We start from the raw sequence: 21514 nt of genomic DNA, 5'->3' as shown, positions 1-21514 counted from the left end.
CCCCGTTTCCATTGAGATTTCAGCCGATTTGGAGAAAATCGCGGGAAACCGCGATTTGGGGCAGTTTCGGGCCGGCGAGGATCGCGGGCAGCCGGTGAGCGTCGCCCGGGCTGCCCGATTTTTTTAAAAAAAAAAAAAAATGCCGACGGTCCCGGGCAGCCGGTCAACGCTGCCCGGCCTGCCCGGCCCTGCCCGAATCTTTTCTTCTTTTCTTTTTTTTTCTTTTTTTTGTACATATATAATTTAATTTAATTAAAATTAATTTAATTTAATATTTTTTTTAAGAAAGGTGATAAATTGAGAAATGACAATTTTGCCCCCCTCGAAGCCGATGGACCGAAATTAGGTGCTGACAGGGACGTCTTTGGATTTCACGTGCATCAACTTCAATCTTAAGAATCCGAGACAAAACTCGAGGCCGAAAAATATCTTTCTGCACAATATTGATCCCTAAATTTTTCTGAGTGTAATGGTGGTCCCGGATCATTTTTCTAATATCTGATTGGAAAGATGAGAATTTTAGGCTATATGTGCCTTAATTTCAATTTTTCAAAATTCGGATGAGGCTCGGGATTGAAAAATGTTTTTCTTTATAACGATGGTCTTGAAATATTTTTCGGACATTCGATTGAAACTATTGAATTTCGAAAATAATTGAACAATTACGATCGACACACGTTAGAGGTTAGATATCGGTTTTTATCGAGATTTGATCTCTGTCGATGCAAATTGGAGTGCTCACGGAGCCAATTATTTTTCAGATTTCTCAATTTCAAAGTTTTCATTCCGAAACTATCGACGGATCTCGAGAAACCGATTTATCGATCGAGCCACGCCCGTATGAGTAATAATTATAAAAACAAAACAAAAAAGAAGAAGGAAACAGGTGGCAATGGGATCGGCTCAAGTGGCCAATTGACCGATACCCCCCTTTCATAGTGTATCAGAGACCAGTTCATCTGGTTCTATTTTTTATTTTATTTTATTTCTTTCTCTTGTCCTTTCCATTTTGTTCTTCTGATTGTTTTGCAGGAAGCCTGCGACCATTGACCGTGATTTGATGATCCACCCTCTCCTCTTCTCCATGGCTGCTCCATGCCTTCACCCAACGATCGACTTCTGTTGCCCGCCGACATCCTACCGGTCAGAGGCCTCGTTCTTCCTCAGCTTGCTTGCTTTCCCCCGCTGGTCAGCAAGCAAGTTGCATTGCAACTTCCAACTCCTTCTGCAAATCCACCTAATTTACGCCTCAATCACGATCAAGTTTGCTGGTTTTTCATCTTCCAGCCCTTACAAGGAGTACGGAGGATCATCCATCATCCGATTCATGATCTCCTTCATCTTCACGCAAGAAACCACTAGTACACTGTCCATCTCCATCATCCGCCAGTTTTTCCTTCTCTCACTTCCTGGCTCTCTCTCATGCACGCAAACGACCCCCACCTTAGACCAGCTCTTCACTTGTCTCTCTTGACAACACATGATCGATCATCCTCTCTTCTTCCATATTTTCTGCCGGAGGACAGACCAGGAAAAAAACTGGACTAGCTCACGTCTCCCTTTCCATTCCTCTCCCAACTCACGACCCTTTTCCTTAACACCCAGCCTTCAGCTCACTCTCCATCCCCCAGCTGGTTGCCCACAGCTCACGACATTTCACCTTCATCTCCCTCTCAACATTCACCCTCAGCTCCCTCTTAGCCTGGTCCCTTCACCTCAGCTCAGTTCCCCTCTGGTTTCCCCGGACAGAACATCACCTGAGCTTGCCATCCCGACTCCTATCTTCTTTTCCAATTTTCTTCCTACAATTTTCCTCAGACCCAAGTCACTTTTCTCACAGATCCTCTCCCGTTATCATCTCCTGATCTCTCACTCACTTTCTTTCTCTCTCGAGAGAGAGACATCTCTCTTACTCTCAGACTTTGGTGATCTCTCTCTTTTTCCCTCTCTTTCTCTTGAGACGGAACAAAAAAAAAAATGGAAAGAACAGGGAGAAAACAGACCAGAACAGAAGAGGAGGGGAGAGCAGTTTACTCTCAGCTCAGTCCATAATTTCCTGGCCCCCTCAGCTCAGTTCATCGAGAATTCTCCCCGCAGCTCACATTGGCTCCCTCAGCTCAGTTCATCGAGAATTCTCCCCGCAGCTCACATTGGCTCCCTCAGCTCAGTTCATCAAGGATTTTCCCCTCAGCTCACATTGGCCCCCCTCAGCTCAGTTCATCAAGGATTTTCCCCCTCAGCTCACATTTTCCCATGGCTCGGCCTGAAGCTTCTCTGGGTCTTCGAGTGGCTTGAAGCTCCTCTTCTTCTTCTTCTCCAGCAGCTCACTCAGTTTCCCGACTCATCATCATCCCCATTGCTCCTGCCTCCTGCTTTGCCACCTCCACCTCATCCTTGTCGTTCCCTTGAGCGGTTTCTCTGCCGTCCCTACTCCTCTTGTGGCCTGCTACCCCACTGACACTCCTCCTTGAGCCCTTGGGGTCATTCCTGCTGCTGACCAGATCTCTGGGTTCTCCCCGAGCTAAGTATCCTGCCCTGGGTCCCTCCGTTGTATTTCCCTTTTTTGTGCTTGCATCAACTGTCGTGCCCTTTGTTTTTTTTACTTTTCCGCTACCCCTTTACTTGCCGCTGGAATGTCCATGAGCAGCCCATAACCGGTTGGTTAGAGGGGACTTCGAAGTTCCTTGAGTTCCTCCTGACTCTAGCTCGGAAGAGGTATGAAAACTTGATCTTAGTGGCATGTCTAGGACTCCCCTTGATGTGTTTGTGGGATAACTTGGAGAATGAATGAAAAAGTGGGTCTTGCAAACCGTGATGATGAGTGAGATATTTTTTTAACTCGATTTCACAAAGTTTTTAGGATGTCAGTCCCTACAGGCTTTTCACTATTTTCAGAATCAGCAAGGAACTTTCTGATCTGTTTCAACATAGTCCTGGGCCATTTTCAATATTTTCAATTCAGCCACTGATTTTTCCAGACAATTCAGATCAGTCCAGAGAACTTTATATCAAATTTTAATTTAGTCCCCGACTTTCTTAACAAATCCAGAATGGCCCCTGGTCGACATCTTACATTTTCAAATTGCCCATGACTTTTGAGCTGTTCCAAATCAGTCCCTGCGATCTTAGCTGAATTTCCAGATCAGCCCTGATTTCTTGAAATTGTTCAATTCAGTCCTTGGATATTTCCCTTCAAACTTTCCAAGGCTAAATAGGATCTCCAACCATTTCTACTTGAGTCCCTGAACGGTTTCTCACTTCCAACCCTTCTCCTTTTTGGTATCAATCATTTCCTGGGTTTTTATTATCTCGTTTCAAGAGCCGGTGTCGTTTTATCGATTCTGTTAAATATCGTATATTATGCGTGCTTGCATGATTGTTTGCGTTCGTAATATCATGGCGGCACCGACTTTGTAAAATACGTGTTATTATCGTGCTTGATGTGTGAGTATGCAATAAATGGTTTCCTTGTCTCGTTTAAAGTCGATTCTCGGGTTGTGTGCAATAGTAGTTTCCGTTTGACATTGATCAGAGGATAAACCGAATATTAAACACATTAGCTTTAAGTAATGTGCATGGATTCGAGTATCAGTGACTATCTCGGGTCCACGAGGATTCAAGAGAGTATTGGCCATCATTGATCGAGCATTCTTGGCCTTCGGGGACTCATCTCGGTCCTCGTGTCACTAATCGTTTCGTAAACTCGTAATATTCGAGGCATAGGATAATAATCACTAAAAGAATTTCACACACGGGGAAAGGGGCGCATAACTTGGCTAAGTAAATTACTCGGTTTTAAATATGGTGCATGAATTGGCAAATAATCGGTAATCGTGTCGATAAATTAAGAACGAGCGATCTTGCCCTTTTTCGACTCAAATTTCACAAATTATTGAGGCGCGTCGTCTGATGTAGCATGGATATCCAGGGAAAACTCACGTTTCTTGACTTAGCACTTCCTTGATTTCAGGCGGCTTCGGTAGAGACACGAAAGTTCTTTTCGGATCACTTCCGGGCAAATCGACCATTCCTTTGGTTCCCTTCGGGTTCTCCCATAACCCTAGGAGACTTTGGTAGCACGGTCCCTGTAGCACCGAACCATGCATCATGCTACGCTTCCATGCAAGCCTTCTACCCGACTCCGACAACAGTCCATCGAGTTGGTCTGCGAGCCATTTGAGTCTTTTCCATTTCAAGAGCGGTGTACATGTACCTTGTAATTACTATTAAGCAGTAGGCATTTATTTTTTGCACTCATGCATCATGCAGTTTTCAAAATTAGGGTGTCATTCGCATTGATGAGTCCTAAACCGATATTCCTTTCATCTTGGTAAGGGATGTCGCACTCGGCTTCCTTTCTGCGCCTCGACAGAGTCACGCCACCGTTTGAGCAGATCAATCACATATGGACCAGTTTGCGCCAAATTGACCGAGACTATATCACTGCCTTCGTCGGAGACGTGCCCATGCTATCCACACTCCGAGTAGACTGGAATTTCCTTGGAGCAGCCGTGACGTTTTGGGATTCGACCCATGCCATCTTCAACATCCAGGGTACAGAGCTCACGCCCACCATTAAGGAGTATTGGACCCTCATTGACAGGACTGCGATTGCCCACGACATTGTGGAGCCCAACCTCCGTACTACTTGACTAGTTTCAGTTTCGTGCCTACTCAGGATGCACAGATCTCAGCTGCATGTCGAACTTGCATACTCCGGAGGCACTGAGATAGTAACCATGAAATTTCTCTACTTTATCGAATCACGAGCATGTGAGGTTCAAAGGGACATTTTTCAAGCAAATTTATGCCATGCATTTTTGCTCTTAATTTTCAGGACCCTTTTATTCCCTAGTGCAGCCGATCGCATAGACGCAGCTCTGGCTAGGGTCGTCCTCCAAGTGGTTGGAGGCCGTGGGTACGTTTTAACTCTAGTGGTTGAGACCATACGATCGCTTGACCGCGTTACGCGAACATCTGATCGAAGGTTGAGGGGGTCCCCAATCTTTTTGCAAATTTGGCTATAGAGCCACGCAAGCTCCTTCGGCCTTGTGCGCCCAATCCTGTTTTTCTACCATTCGGAGTTGATCATTTCGTGGTTACTACCTTTAGTGCGCGTGGAAGAACGCAAGGTTTCCGAGTGGATCACAATTTTTCGCGAAGTATCACCGAAGGGCTTTAAGTGGCGTGCCGCGTGGATACCATCCGGACCCATGGCCCTTAGATGCCCTAATTTTAATAGAATCCCACTCTTGAGCCATGGGGGTCCACTACTTACTTCCCGGCACGAGTAATGAGACAGTTCGGCAGCCTGCAAATAGTCCCCGAGGACACGGCACATACCAGGTTCAAACACACTTGGCGGGAGGATCAAACGTCCGTAGATTGCCAAAGTGATATCGAACATGTCCTATCCACATGACGCATCGCGGTCATGGAGCTACCATACTTCCCTGAACACCCTACTAAGGATGAACGGGATTTCCAAGTTACGGAAGAGTACATCCTCCGTTTCTACCGGTGGAGTCTGTCAGCACACGAAGATTTCACTGGTTCTCCACGATCCGAGGGTAGCACACCATATGGGGCACCCTCAACTTCGAGCATGGCCATCCAAGCGGAGCTCACTAGCCTCAGGTCCGAGAGGGACTGCCTTCGTCGGGAGGTCGCCGAGAAAGACGAGCAACTCATTAATCAGTGCAAGCTTCAAAGGGAGCTCGCCCAAGCACGCGTCGAGTTACAGAAGCGCTATCAGGAATTGACACGTGCGAACGCTGACCTGAAGAGGTCCAGGAAGAGGGCCCGCGGAGGTTCGCACCCATTTTAGGATAGATACCTCCACTAGGCTTTCGCCTGGAATCGGTGCTTTCCGTGGCAACGGCCATCTGCGCCCCGAGCGTGATGGAAGATCGACTTAGGGTTTTATTTTCCAAAATGCATTGTATTTTGAACTCTTTGAATCAATGCGAATGACAACATTAGCTTTCAAAACTCACACATCGCATGCATTTCATTTATTTATTATCTTGCAGCTACAACGCATTTCTACGCAACGGGCGAGTCGTGCCCACCTTCACGGGTAGACCAACCGCGGTCTTCACCTCTCCATGGCGAGATGTGCTGTGACTAGAGGCCGCTCATCCCGGCCACCCACCCTGCACGATAGGCGAGTTGTGCCCACTTTCGCGGGCAGGCCACCTACGGCCTTCACCCTTCCTCCATGGCAAGGTGAGCCGTGGACCGAGGGCCGACCCACTTTCCCGGGCGAGACTAACCAACACTAACTTCTTCTTGACATGGAGCATCACCGCGTGATCGGACACACATTTCTCCGCATGACCTCGCGCATCTACCAGCAATTAAGCGTGCCTCACACATGTCCAAGCATGTTCACACCAGCCCATGCATGTAAGCCTAGGGTATCAATGCACGTCTCTCGGCGTGTTCGCACGACGCCTACTAGGCCAATTCGTTTTCCTACACCCTTGTATTGAAATTCCAGACAGCTCATGCTCCTTCACTATTTCCTTTTTCCATTGCAGGAAATCCACAACAAGAAGGCAGCTAGAATACTGAACGACCACAATTGAGACAACAAACGTCTTTCATCCAGTTCCTTGAGATTTCAATACTGAGTTCCCACCCTCCCTCCACAAAGATTGCAAGCAACTGTTTCAACCAAGGTTGTCAGAATCGCGATTCTACCTAGAATCGGTCAGGGGTCGTAGAATCGTAAATCGCGATTCGAATCATGAATCGTAAGATTCTACCCGTAATTAAAAAAATAATATATATATATATATATATATAGCATACTTTCTTAAGCAAAAAAAAATCAATCATTGTACATTCAAATAAAGACCACAATCTAACAAATCAGTCATAAAAAAATATGTAAATTATGATATGTTAAGTACAATTTTTACTGGGACTACAATAATTAAATCTAAATATGGCAGAGAGTTCGGAATCAGAAGCTCCACTGAAGGCTGCACCATTCCTCCTAGCGTTGAGTAAATAATTCAATCCTCTCTCAGTGATGATCTCCCCTGGGATAGTTACCGGGATCCTTGGAGGATACGGACATATAAGCTCCGCGGATATTCTCCCTATGCACTCCGCGATGCTCACTTTCCTTTTCCTCGCAAAGAATGCTTCTCTGGGACTCATCCTCGTGTTGGTCTCAATAAATGGCTCGATTCTGTGGCTGTGATGCCAATGCTATTTGCCACAATCGTTATGTCAAATATGTACTGCCCTTGCTTAGTTTCAAACCTAAAGCCATCACCACAACCAAATCTGTCAACCGTTTGAAGGCTAAAAAAATAAACTATCTGTTCTGTGAAAATTTGAAGTTTACCCACTTCCTTAGAATCGCTGCAATGACAATATCTTTGTCAGCTAGTAATGCTGGTGAAGTCTGCACAGACAAATAGCATTGCCTCCAAAATCAGGTACAAACATGAGAGATGAATATGTAAGAAAAACATACCCAAATGTGGTATCTTGTATTCTAATTTTCCTGAAAAGCTATGTATGACCCTGCACAATATAAGAATAACTGGTTCTATAAGTGGCAAACTACAAAAGAAGCATCTGAGTGCACATCCTTCATCCGCCTATACTCGACATAGAAAAAGAATAATTTGACACTTAAGCAGATTAACAGGGCCATTACAGCTAAAGAACCCCAATGGAACTCAAAATGAGTAGTTAGCACATATCCCCTGAAGCCCCTACAATAAAACCGAGCTGATAAAATTCTGCAATTAACATACTCATAGACGTATTTGTAAAAAGACAAACCTGATGGAAGTTCAGAGTGCAGGTTATGTTTAATTGTGGAAGCAAACGCCCGGAAACCAACCTCTGGACATGTTTTTCGCAGGTTCCGAGATTCAATACGAAAGTAATAGATTGATTCTCAACGAGTTCACAGACAACCCCGTGATCTCCATACAACACATCATCCGCTTCATAACCAAATAGACCAAGTTGCGAAAAACTGACTGTCATAATTGACTCAATCGATTCAATCTGTACATAATCGACTCAATCGAGCAAGCATGAGGTTGAGGAAGGGAGAATGAGAGGTCAGAATCGAAGATTGTACCTGCCCTGCCCCCGGTCGAAGCTTGGAGTAGCCACGCGACCCGAGAACGTATCCGCCGCTCTGTAACCTGGAGAAGATGGATGGAAGCTCGGACAAGCTAGCTTGTCGGAAGAAGAACCAACTGCACCGTTAATCGAACCTCGGAGAAGCAGGTGGATGGAAGATTTCAACTGGAAAGAAGAGAAATTAGGGTTCGTTCTTGGAAAGAAGGACAGAAAGGGCGGGTGGGAGGGGAGAGAAAGGAGGGTGGGAGGAAGAAAAGGCTCTGGGCCTAGGCTTCGGCCCCTTCTGGGCCTGGGCTTGGGCTGACTCGGGCCTGACCTTAGAATCGCAGAATCGGCCCGATTTCGCGATTCTACGATTCAGCTCGCAATTTAGGCCCGATTCCACAAATTCCGACTCACCCCCTACAATCGGAATCGGTGATCCCCAATGAATCGTAGAATCGTACGATTCTACAATTCGAATCACGATTCTGACAACCATGGTTTCAACAAACAAAGTATGGCCCAGCCCATACGTTGCGAAAGTCACTTCCATGGTCGCACCTCCAACCAGAGAATGGGTTTCACATACCTCTCGCCGTCGTCAATGACTAAACACCGGGACAACACACGTAGTCTTCTTTAAACTCTCTTTTGCTTTAATTTAAATGCATTCCCACAAATGGGCTCCCGACTAAAATAAGCCCTTCAAAGAGGACATTAGGACAGTCCTAGTGACGCCCTATTAGTTCTGTTGGACATGTTCGACTCGCCTGTCCTCATGGGACCCAGTTCCTCGAGTCCTCCCTAAGATGGCTGCGCATGCTTACAATTCGAATCACGATTCTGACAACCATGGTTTCAACAAACAAAGTATGGCCCAGCCCATACGTTGCGAAAGTCACTTCCATGGTCGCACCTCCAACCAGAGAATGGGTTTCACATACCTCTCGCCGTCGTCAATGACTAAACACCGGGACAACACACGCAGTCTTCTTTAAACTCTCTTTTGCTTTAATTTAAATGCATTCCCACAAATGGGCTCCCGACTAAAATAAGCCCTTCAAAGAGGACATTAGGACAGTCCTAGTGACGCCCTATTAGTTCTGTTGGACATGTTCGACTCGCCTGTCCTCATGGGACCCGGCTCCTCGAGTCCTCCCTAAGATGGCTGCGCATGCTTACTCGCAACCAGGGAAAACATGCTTATGTGGCCCTCAGCCACGGTCTAACCACTCCAGAGTGGTGATGACCAGATTTCCGGAAACAAATGTCATCCACATGCGACACCTCATGGGTCGTGGGCCGGACAAAAAAAGGGATTTTTCCAGGGTCCACCCCATATTTCTTACCGCATATTCCACCGCATAATCGCTTAATACATCATCTTCTTTGTCATCTTTCACAAGGACATGTTGGCCACATGCGAAGAGTGATGCACGGGCTCACGCCTTTCCGAGAACTCCTCTCGAGCCTCCTACAATATACTTTGACATGGAAGGGGCTCGGCACGGAAGTACCCCCTACAAAGCGAAAGACAAAAGCAACTGAGCGAGCCATATGCCATCAACGTAACCGTTTCAGTTGACATTGACGACACAAGACGGTCAGTGGCGACGATTGCACAAACCGCCCACTACGGGTCACATTGACAATGAAGACTGAGGCATTCGAGTTCAACGCTCGTACTGAGACAACCTCGGACATCATCCACCCACGATGAGCATTTCAAAGCGACATACATTGGGGCATCCCCTGTTGAAGCTCGCGCTAGCATAATTTCGATAAGCGACGTACACTGGGGCATCCATGGTTGAAGTTCGCGCCAACAACAACCTCGTCAAGTGACGTACATTGGGGTCTCCCTGGTTGAAGTTCGCCTCGAGGTCGCCATAGTGGGTCACTCCAGCGAGCGATGTTGGAACTCTTCCGGTCATTTGCGTCAAGACCAAGCCTCTTCTATAACAAGCACCGGGACAACCCTGGCCACTAATTCCCTAGGGCAATTATGCATTTTCCTTTTTCTAGACGATAGGAGAAATCATTTGTAAAGTTTGCAAGGACGAAGGACACGAAGTTCCGCTTCCGAGTGCACATTAGTCAAACTTTCAGGAAAGCCGGTCCTCACAAAATAGGGCTAGCAACACACAACAAGTCTCCACGAGGCGAAGCACACCAAAATGGCATCGGCAATGCAAAATCGATGAGTTTCAAGCAAATACACTGGGCACAAAAGAAACCCCAGCTGCAAAAGAAAAGAACAAAGCCAAAAGAAGCGGGAAAAATCCACCAATGTAGAGAGAGAGAAAAGAAGCAGGAAAAATCCGCCAATGAAGACTAAGAGAAAAGAAGCGGGAAAAACCCGCCAATAAGCGAAGCAAGGCAATGCCGATGTTCACCAAAAGCATCGGCGCCGCCAATACAAAGAAATCAACAAACCCCGACAAAAAGGGGAGCAGCAGACATAGCTCATCAACGGAGATAAGACACAATGCACTCAGAGGTCGAGTCCTTTGAATCCTTTGCCTTTGCAAACTCAAGAGATAAAACAATTGAGCTTGCTAGGTTGAAAATCCCTTTTAAAGGGGGTGGCCTAGGTAAAAGGTAGGGTAAAAGAGAGGCACGATCGAAAACCCCTTTGGGGCGGCCATGGCAAATGGAGAGCTATTCCCCTTTAGGTTGAGAGGTGCGGCCCCGAGGTGGGTGACCGTAGCAAAATGAGAGCAAAACGAGAGATAGATAAAATTGTCCCCTTAGTCCCTTGCACATTATTCGGACCAGGGATCCCCAGGGAAAGCGGCCTGGTTATCTTCTCTAACACGATCCCCGATCGGTTTTCCTACACAGCTCAATTATCAAGCGCGAATTCTTCTTCATACATAGTGGGCAACTGAGCACGCTATCCAAGCAGTTCGGTACAGCCTACACAATAGAAGGACGGAGAAAAAGGGGGGTACATCTAGCTGCAGGCGTGAACCCGTGTATCCTTTTAGCTTGGGGCAACGTGCTCCCCAAGCTTTCTCTTTTCTCTTTGTCTTTGCATAACTTCAAATGGGTCACAGCCACCCGTCAATCGGCTACTATAATGTCAAGATTCCAGACATTCCTCTTCGAAGTCTAGTTATAATGCTTTGGAAATGGTCAGACCGAGTCTGACCAAATCTGGACAGAAATCCCCAAGTGAGTTGCAAATGCAGCCGCTCTATGGTACTCGATTGAGAAGGGTTCAAAGCCGATGGGGGTGTTGAACAATCGATAAAGCTACTAAGACATCGTCGAGGACGCCTCGATATGCCCATACATAGCTAACGGGAGCCCCTGGAGGCCTCGCATCTAGGCCTCCGAGAACAGGATCCATCTGCATTGTGAAAGCAAAATTCTTCACGAGTCGCTGAGGTGACCCGAAACTGAAGATTTGCGTGCTGCAACGACCTCTTATGCTTACCTGTGCTTATCTTGCATTAGTATTTTTCATGTGATTTACTAGTGATGCCAGGATTACAGGTACCACATGGCAAAAATTACGGCAGACTCTGATTCCCGACCACTCAGGATATATAGGCGCTCCACCCCAGAGCTCGAGTCCTTCAGCACACGACATCTCGCAAAGCAAAATCCCTCATCACACGGCCGGGACATCGCTAGCGAAAGCACAATTGCCCAACAGCAAACCCGGCATCCGACAAAGTGCAACCGCTTCAACAACAACGTCGGTTTCCGAGGAATCAGAATTCTCGGGGCAGCATCCGCCCCACTCCACTGCAGTCGGGTTTTACACCTACTCTACCGCAGTTAGGGTTTCACACCCGCTTCACTGCATTCAGGTTTCACACCTACATTACTGTAGCCAGGGTTTCACACCCACTCCATTGCATTCGGGTTTTACACCCACTCCACCGCGGTAAGGGTTTCACACCCGCTTCCATGCATTCGAGTTTCACACTCACTCCACTGCATTCGAGTTTCACACCCAGCTTTTCACACCCACTCCACCGCAGTCAGGGTTTCACACCCGCTTTACTGCATTCGAGTTTCACACCCACATCACTACAGCCTTATTCCGAGGAGAAACCTTCAGGATAGCACTGCATGCACTCAGTGGCATCACAATCAGATGAGAAGCAATGAAGCATTCTGTCATAGCATTGTTTGCAACACAGACAGGCTCAACGCCGAGCGAAGCACAATGATTCCTTCCACACTTTGCACATTTTCATTAAGCAATGCACATTTTCATTAAGCAAGCACATTTTCATCAAGTAATGCACATTTTCATCAAACAAGCACATTTTCATCAAGCGAGCTTATTTTCATTAAGCAATCACATTTTAATTAAGCAATGCACTTTTTTATTAAGCAAACACATTTTCATTAAGCAATGCACTTTTCATTAAACAAAGCACTTTTTCATTAAGCAATGCAATGCATCTTTTTTTAAGCAATGTAATCCGCCGGGCAAGCGCTTGAGCATCCTGCAAGTCCATGGGGTAAGCGCCTATGTACATTGCAAATTCGTCGGGCAAGCACCCGTGATCTTTGCAAGTCCATTAGGTATGCGCCTGTGCATATTGCAAATTCACTGGGTAAGCGCCCGTGATCTTTGCAAGTCCATTAGGTATGCGCTCGTGCATATTGCAAATCCGCCGGGCAAGCGCTCGTGCATCCTGCAAGTCTATGGGGTAAGCGCCTGTGCACATTGCAAATTCGCCCGGGCAAGCGCCCGTGATCTTTGGAAGTCCATTAGGTATACGCCCGTGCATATTGCAAACCCGCCAGGCAAGCGCCCGTGCACCCCGCAATCCACAGGGCAATGCTCCCGTGCATATTGCAAACTCGCCGGCACTACAAGAAATTTCATTTATTATGAAAAAATCTCTTGCCACAAAGAAATGTTTGTCAAAAGAAACAGTTATATAGTGATAAAAGATAAGTTTTTAATGCCCCTTTGTTTACCATATGGATGACCTTTATGCAAGTAAATGTATTTTTTAATGTAGCGTGCTAGCAAGGCAAATGCTGCCAATAGGTCGAAACTTGAGGTGAATCATACATCAGGTTCAAAATCATATTGTCAGTGTATGTATGAAATGGTAAGATTGAGGATGAATTCAAAATCTTTTATACTAAATTTAATCAATGAATGATATATCACATCATTTATAATTATGTGTAGGAAATCTCTGAGGACCCTCTACCGGTGCCTAAAGAAGTCAGTGTGTATTATGATGCCCATCACAAGAGGGCTATCGGCACATGGATCCATCCAAAAGCTCAAGAGAACTATGTATTTCACTCTTACATGAAAATACGTTAAAAAGCTTTTTAGAGATATTTATTTGCTCATAGAAGCTGAACCTATTATTTTTATTATTAGTAATTGTGATACTTTGAATGATAAAATATTTTTTCCTTCACAGGGGCAAATGAAGGCTTTGCATGCACAACCAACAGAGAATGACATTCCATTAACAGGAAGAGAGATATTTCAGGAAGTTGTGAAGCCAAAATCTAGGTATGCTCATGGACTTGGCTATGGTGCAAGGCATCTTGCTAGGCCAAGATCAACTACTCGTTTCCATGTAGAAGGTAATGACTCTGAGAGAGAATCTCGTCAAGTGTTGGAGCAGAAGATTGGAAGTCAACAAGCACAAATAGAAAGTCAACAAGATCAGATAGGAATATTGCAGTTATCACATGCTAGTCTGGAAGCCCAAATTCGAGATTTGCTTGGTCGACTTGAAGCAAGAGACACCCCTCACTCAAATCCTTAATGGAAAATAAAAAACTTCAACTTGTTTTTCCTTTTTTTGTTTATCTATTGGCTATATTGGTTAGATTTCAGTTATTCAATGGACATCAACTTCATAGAATATAGAAGGAAGTTATTTTGTTTGTCCAGTGAATTGAATTGGATTACCGATAAAAAAGGATAAGTTTGGATTTTTCTATAGGATGGAACTCATAATTTTCTTGACATTCTTCCAAATATTCTCTAACCCTTTTATTGTTGATCTCCATGCAATTACTTTTTTTTTATAGCCATTCTATCATAGCCTCTTGAACCCTTTAAAGCAGCATTTTGTTTGAAGATAATTGTTCATATTTTTATTTTTCTATGGAGATTTTAACTTTTATTTTACATTTTGATGATGTAGTCTTGTAGTTTAGATTCCTTATTTATGGATAAGGGCTGTTGTAAGATCCTGGAGCATTACAATCTAATTTTTATGAGTTGTGGCATGATAGCCATCACATAACAATCTAATTTTTATGAGTAGTGGTATCATAGCCATCACATATGTATTAATTTTAAATTACAACATGCTGATTGAATTTTCTGTTTTGTAATTTTGTAGACAAAAGTACATTTGGACAATGGGAGGCGCAAGACTCATCACGTAAATGGTTTAGAAAGATCATTGCTATATTATAGGATGTTTTCTTTTAATTTCTAAGTTCAAGTAGAAGTAGTTCTCTTCTTAGAATTGTAATTTGGAATTTCTTTGACATTTTAATATTATAACTTTGGATTAATAGGTTAATATCTATTTGGTGCTCTTTATTCTAGTTGAAAATGTTTGAATTGCTTTCGTTTTTCACTAATTTTGTACCTCCAATTCGGCCTATAATTACAATATTGGCTAAAATGTAACATTCGTCAATTAACCGTATGAATTATAGATAAAATAATAATGATGAAAGAATTCGTCAATCATGACGAAAGAATTCGTGAAAAGAGGAATTTAATTTTATAAATTTTTAGAAAATTAATATTTTCAAAAAATTATTAATTATTCCTAATTACGAATTTTTAATTTTATTAATTTTGTTATTTTGAAAAATATTTCGTCATGTATATTATCACGAGATATTTCATTCGAAAATTATTTGAAAATTAAAGATCGACTTTTCATGATAAATGACATTTATTGCAACGAAATCATCTTAACTTTGTGACATTTCAGTTTGTCACGATAAAATGATTTATAACTACAAAATTTAACTTTGTCAGAATATGTGATATAATATTGTGATAAAGTATAAGTTTGTCACGACAAACTTATTAAGAAAAGCTTATTCTAACAAAAGCTGTGACAAAAAAAAGTTGTCACGAGAAACATTTGGTGACAAATACTAACCATATTTTGACAAAATATTTTGTAGTAATAGTCCAATATTCTTGTAGTGCGGGCAAGCGCCTGTGCACCCCGCAATCCACAAGACAATGCGTCCGTGCATATCGCAACCCGCCGGGTAAGCGCCCGTGCATCACGCAACTCGCTGGGCAAGCGCCCGTGCACCCTGCAATCCACAGGGCAATGCGTCCGTGCATATTGCAACCCGCCAGGTAAGCGCCCGTGCATTATGCAACTCGCAGGGCAAGCGCCCGTGCCTCTTGCGAACGCACTTTCTTTAAGCAATGCATTTTCATTAAGTATCGCACATTTCATTAAGTTTCGCACTTTCAATTAAACAATGCATCGCATTTTCATTAACTGCCGCACTTTTCATTAAGTTTCCCACTTTTGATTAAACACCGCATTTTCATTAAGCACCGCACCTTTGTTTTTAAACAAAGCACTGCACTTTCATTAAACATCGCTCTTTCATTAAACACCGCATTTCCGATTAAACAAGACATTTTCGATCAACTGAGCACTTTTCTTTACGTACGCACTTCTTCCCTCTGCAAAACTTATTCATATCTCATTTTGCTTCGTTTATCTTTATGCTAGGTACAATATTTCCCACATATCCAAAGCAAGAGGGAGAAGACGGTCATTGGAGGCGCCAAATTGGTCATTACTATCAAATTGGGGCGCTTCTGAAAGTCTTTAGCTGCATCCTTTATTCGAGCACACAATCAAAGAGAGGCAAGCTGTCAGCACCCCATTTTGGCTCCCCAATTCATGTAATGTCTATCAATAGCGATTCAGGCCATGACTTGAGCATCGATATAGAAGAAGGCTCAACAGAGCAACAAATTGCTATTCATCCTCAAGTCAACAGAAACAAGTAGATGATTCAAGCACATGACAAAAGAACATACAGAATCATCTAGCGACACACAGAGCAAACAGATAGCCTAAATAGCATCCAAACCGGTGTTTTCAGAATACATTGCCGACAGTGCTATTTTCTGCTGGTTCGCTCGATCATCAGAAAATATCCAATATTGGGCTCTAAAAATCCATTGCGGTGCTAAACAGATGAAAAGTGTCTTCAAACACATTTCGCAGATCATCTGCTCTATACAGAGCAATTTTCTGAATATAGACAACTTTTCAATGGGAGTCTAACAACACTGGTTCACCAGAGAAAAGTTAATGCACGATGTCAGACACAGTCATATCCCACAATTCTACAGATCATGAGCATTACTTCAGATTGCCTCTTGGAATCATATAGAATCCTCTAATGACTCCCGAACGGAGAACAAGCATACCTTTCAACGGAAAACTATATCCGGAGACTGATCTGACGGAACTTTGGCAAACCAAGTTAGCCATGCATTGCCTTGAAAACCTCAGTGGACATACGCAATTGGGCAAATCAGATTGCAATGTCCCTTTCAGTTTCTCGAATGACCTTCAAGTGGCAGAAAAGACCGTTTTCAACGTAAATTCATAACTGGATGTCCTTTTTACTGAAACTTGATGTCGGATGATTGGCCAACCCAGTGCTACTTATCCTAAGGCACAATGTGAAATCCTCAGACGGAATTGCATAATTCATCTAGGCCTCCTGAATAGTACTTTTAGGATTTCAGATGCAATTTTTCAATCCTTTGAGGTTTGTTCTCAACGAACAGAGATCACAGCGATCTCTGGATCATCCAAGCAACTCATAAAGCATTCTGAGAAATCTAATTTCGGACTCCTATGACACCTCTGGTTTCACATTTACAATACTGGCTTATTGGTCAAATATGCAGTCTGATTGACAATGCACATCAAAATGACCAATGCGGAATGCAAACACGAGGTGCGCATTCAGAAATTACTAACTTTGCTCTAATCGCCTGAAATGAGCAAAACTGACTTTCGAGCCTAAAAACTACACGAACATTTCTTTGGGCAAAATGGATGATTTTGGGCTCGTTCGAACTTTTTTTCGTATGTACATTGACAATTCGATGTTCATTTGAGCAATGAACCTCGAACGTGCGATCAATCAAGACCCGAACTTAGCCCTGACACTCCTCTAAGCCGTGTGGGATCCATGGCATCTTCCTCCCCTTTGCCAAGAAAAAGCTAGCCATCATTGCCCACTTGCATTGAAAATATCCTAAGTCTTTCACTTTTACACTTTTCCATCAACATCCTTCCATTAATGCCTTCTCATCTTCTTCCATCAACTCACTTGCCATCTTATCTTCAAGACCCCAAATTCCCTAATCAAATTCGGCCAGCCACCTTTTGAGCCCTTAATCATCCATTAATCTTCATTTGCTTGCCCATTAACACTCATATATAAGCCCTGCTTGCAACTATCAACCACACACACACATTTGCATTTTCTTCAAGCTCAAACACTCAAGCAAAACTCTCAAAACTCCAGCAAAAACCGCAGCCTCCATGGCAGCAAGCTTAGCCAACTCTAAGTAGAAAACACTCAAGACTTAAGTTAGGAATCATGGTGATCACCATCCTGGCTTAAATCCAAACTTCACCAAGCTTCATATCCCACATGTTTTCGACCCCCTCTATTCATTTCCAAACTTAGATTTTAAGTTCGAAGCCTCCATCCCGTTGGAATTACCCACCACAGAACCGGACTGTGTTTTGGTCCTTCTCGGGTCAAAAATACAAACCTGGGTTTCAAGGCCTTCCGGGTCTGTTTGAGTTGTCAAAACCCATCAAACACCTCCCACACAACCCTAGGGCGTCAAGAAGTTGAGAAATCCCTGAAAAACCCGCTGGTTTTAACCCAGAACGAATAAACAGCCTGACTGCTTAGTCGGGTCGGATTTTCTACCTCACTTGCAGTTTTCCTTGAAGATCGAGTTGATCAAAGACTCTTTTCTTCAAATGACCACCACGGTCACCTTCGAGAGTCTCTTAGGAGTCGGGAGCCACTGACCTTGCTTCAAAATTCCATTGGGAGCCACCATAGTGACGTCCGACCCAAAAACTACCCAGTCGGGTCTGTTTTTTGGACGTGCTCTATTTTCCGTGATCATTTTAGGGTTGTACGGATCACCCCAATAACTCTGGAACCAAACGAACACCACGGCCACCTCCGGAGTTCTCTTAGGAGTCGGGAGCCACCGAACTTGCATCAAAATACCATCGAGAGCCTTCGGGAGAGCCGTTTCTTTCCAGACTGCCAGTCGGGTCTATTTCGACCCAATCCAATCTGTTTCTATTTTGCTAACTTGACTTTAATCTTGATTTCCAGAAAATCTACGCTTGCTCTCCTCTCGAAACCACAGCAGGGATGTTAAGTATCCTCTTGGCTTTCCGGAACAGTTGAGCACTCTCCGAGAAGCCTCCCGAGCTGTCCGAACTGACCCGTTTTCTCTCAAGTGTCCACTCGGGTCGAAACAGCTCCAGTCGGGTTAGCTACGTACAGCCGGGTCTGTTCAAGCCAAAACAGACCAAAACCGACCCACCAACTGTCCAACCCGACTTTTTACAGTCCCATCACACATCCCGGGACTAGGTATAACCATTCCCGACTTAAAGGAGCTAGGACTTTTAAATTTTCTTTACGTTTACGGAGTTCTAAGGCATTTCAAGCATGTTTTATCTTCAAGATCATTTCTTTTATGGATTTCCATATTATATCATGCATGATTATCATCGTTTGACGTGCTAGCATGTCGGGAAATGTTTAAATCGAAGTCGAGGAGACCGATTTAAACCCGAACGACCAAAGAACTCACAGGTTTCCTTTGAGGAAAGGTAATCGTGGCCTTTTGTTGGTTCTTCGGGTTATAATCGATTTCCTTGCCCCGATTTAAGTTGTTTCTAGAATTTTATGCTTTTACCACATCCATGAAGCCGATATCGTTTTATCGATTTCATAAATAACGTATTTGTGCATGTTTGTATGTTTCAATGCGTTTTCCAAATTATGGCGATACCGGCTTTTGTTAAATACCTTGCCGGGTCTGCTCACCCGTCCGAGTTTACTTTTCTGCTTCTCATGTTCGCCGGGCTTCCTCGCTCGTGCCTCTTGCATCTCTGCCGGGTCTGCTCACCCGTGCGAGTTTACTTTTCTGCTTCGCAAGTTCACCGAGCATGCTCGCTCGTGCCTCTTACAACCTTGCTGGGTCTGCTCACCCGTGCGAGTTATCTTTTCTGCTTTGCAAGTTCGTCGAACCTGCTCGCTTGTGCGTCTTGCAACCTCGCCGAGTCTGCTCACCCGTGCTAGTTTACTTTTCTGCTTCGAAAGTTCGCCGAGCCTGCTCGCTCGTTCCCCTTGCAACCTTGCCGGGTCTGCTCGCCCGTGCGAGTTTACTTTTCTGCTTAGCAAGTTCGTCGAGCATGCTCGCTGGTGCCTCTTACAACTTTGCCGGGTTCGCTCACCCGTGCGAGTTTACTTTTCTGCTTAGCAAGTTCACCGACCATGTTCGCTCGTGTCTCTTACAACCTTGCCGGGTCTGCTTATCCGTGCGAGTTAACTTTTCTGCTTCGCAAGTTCGTCGAGGTTGCTCGCTCGTGCCTCTTGCAACCTTGCCGGGTCTGCTCACCCGTGCGAGTTAACTTTTCTGCTTAGAAAGTTCACCGAGCATGCTCGCTCGTGCCTCTAGCAACCTTGCCGGGTCTGCTCACCCGTGCGAATTTACTTTTCTTCTTAGCAAGTCCGTCGAGCATGCTCGCTCGTGCCTCTTACAACTTTGCCGGGTCTGCTCACCCGTGCGAGTTTACTTTTCTGCGTAGCAAGTTCGTCGAGCATGCTCGCTCGTGCCTCTTGCAACCTTGCCGGGTCTACTCACCCGTGCGAGTTTACCTTTCTACTTAGAAAGTTCCCCGAGCCTGCTCGCTCGTGCCTCTTGCAACCTTGCCGTGTCTGCTCACCCGTGCGAATTTACTTTTCTGCTTAGCAAGTTCACCGAGCATGCTCGCTCGTGCCTCTTACAACCTTGCAGGATCTACTCACCCGTGCGAGTTTACTTTTCTGCTTCGAAAGTTCGGCGAGCCTACTCGCTCGTGCCTCTTGCAACCTTGCCGGGTCTGCTCACCCGTGCGAGTTAACTTCTCTGCTTCGCAAGTTCGTCGAGCCTGCTCGCTCGTGCCTCTTGCAACATTGCCGGGTCTACTCACCCGTGCGAGTTTACTTTTTTGCTTCGGAAGTTCCCCGAGCCAGCTCGCTCCTGCCTCTTGCAACCTTGCCTGGCCTGCTCACCCGTGCGAGTTTACTTTTCAGCTTAGCAAGTTCGTCGAGCCTGCTCGCTCGTGCCTCTTGCAACCTTGCCCGGTCTGCTCATCCGTGCGAGTTTACTTTTCTGCTTCGGAAGTTCGCCGAGCCAGCTCGCTCGTGCCTCTTGCAACTTTGCCAGGTCTGTTGACCCGTGCGAGTTTACTTTTCTGTTTCGCAAGTTCGCCGAGCCTGCTCGCTCCTGCCTCATGCAACCATTCCGAGTCTGCTCATCCGTGCAAGTTTACTTTTCTGCTTCGCAAGTTCGCCGAGCTTGGTCGCTCGTGCCTCTTGCAACCTTGCCGGGTGTGCTCACCCGTGGGAGTTTACTTTTCTGCTTCGAAAGTTCGCCGAGCCTGCTCGCTCGTGCCGCTTGCAACCTTGTCGGGTCTGCTCACCCGTGCGAGTTTACTTTTCTGCTTAGAAACTTCCCCGGGCCTGCTCGCTCGTGCCTCTTGCAACCTTGTCGGGTCTGCTCACCCGTGCGAATTTACTTTTCTGCTTAGCAAGTTCACCGAGCATGCTCGCTCGTGCCTCTTACAACCTTCCTGGGTCTGCTCACCCGTGCGAGTTATCTTTTCCGCTTCGCAAGTTCGTCGAACCTGCTCACTTGTGCGTCTTACAACCTCGCCGGGTCAGCTCACCCGTGCGAGTTTACTTTTCTGCTTCGAAAGTTCGCCGAGTCTGCTCCCTCGTGCCTCTTGCAACCTTGCCGGGTCTGCTCACCGGTGCGAGTTTACTTTTGTGCTTCGCAATTTCGCCGAGCCTGCTCGCTCCTGCCTCTTGTAACCTTGCCGGGTCTGCTCACCCGTGCGAGTTTACTTTTGTGCTTCGCAAGTTCGCCGAGCCTGCTCGCCCCTGCCTCTTGTAACCTTGCCTGGTCTGCTCACCCGTGCGAGCTTACTTTTCTACTTCGGAAGTTCGCCGAGCCAGCTCACTCCTGCATCTTGCAACCTTGCCTGGTCTGCTCACCCGTGCGAGTTTACTTTTCCGCTTAGCAAGTTCGCCGAGCCATCTCGCTCATGCCTCTTGCAAATTTGCCTGGTCTGCT

This window comes from Punica granatum, chromosome 1, assembly GCF_007655135.1.
Source record: "Punica granatum isolate Tunisia-2019 chromosome 1, ASM765513v2, whole genome shotgun sequence".
NCBI lineage: Eukaryota > Viridiplantae > Streptophyta > Magnoliopsida > Myrtales > Lythraceae > Punica > Punica granatum.
Note: the sequence above shows the minus strand (reverse complement) of the source record.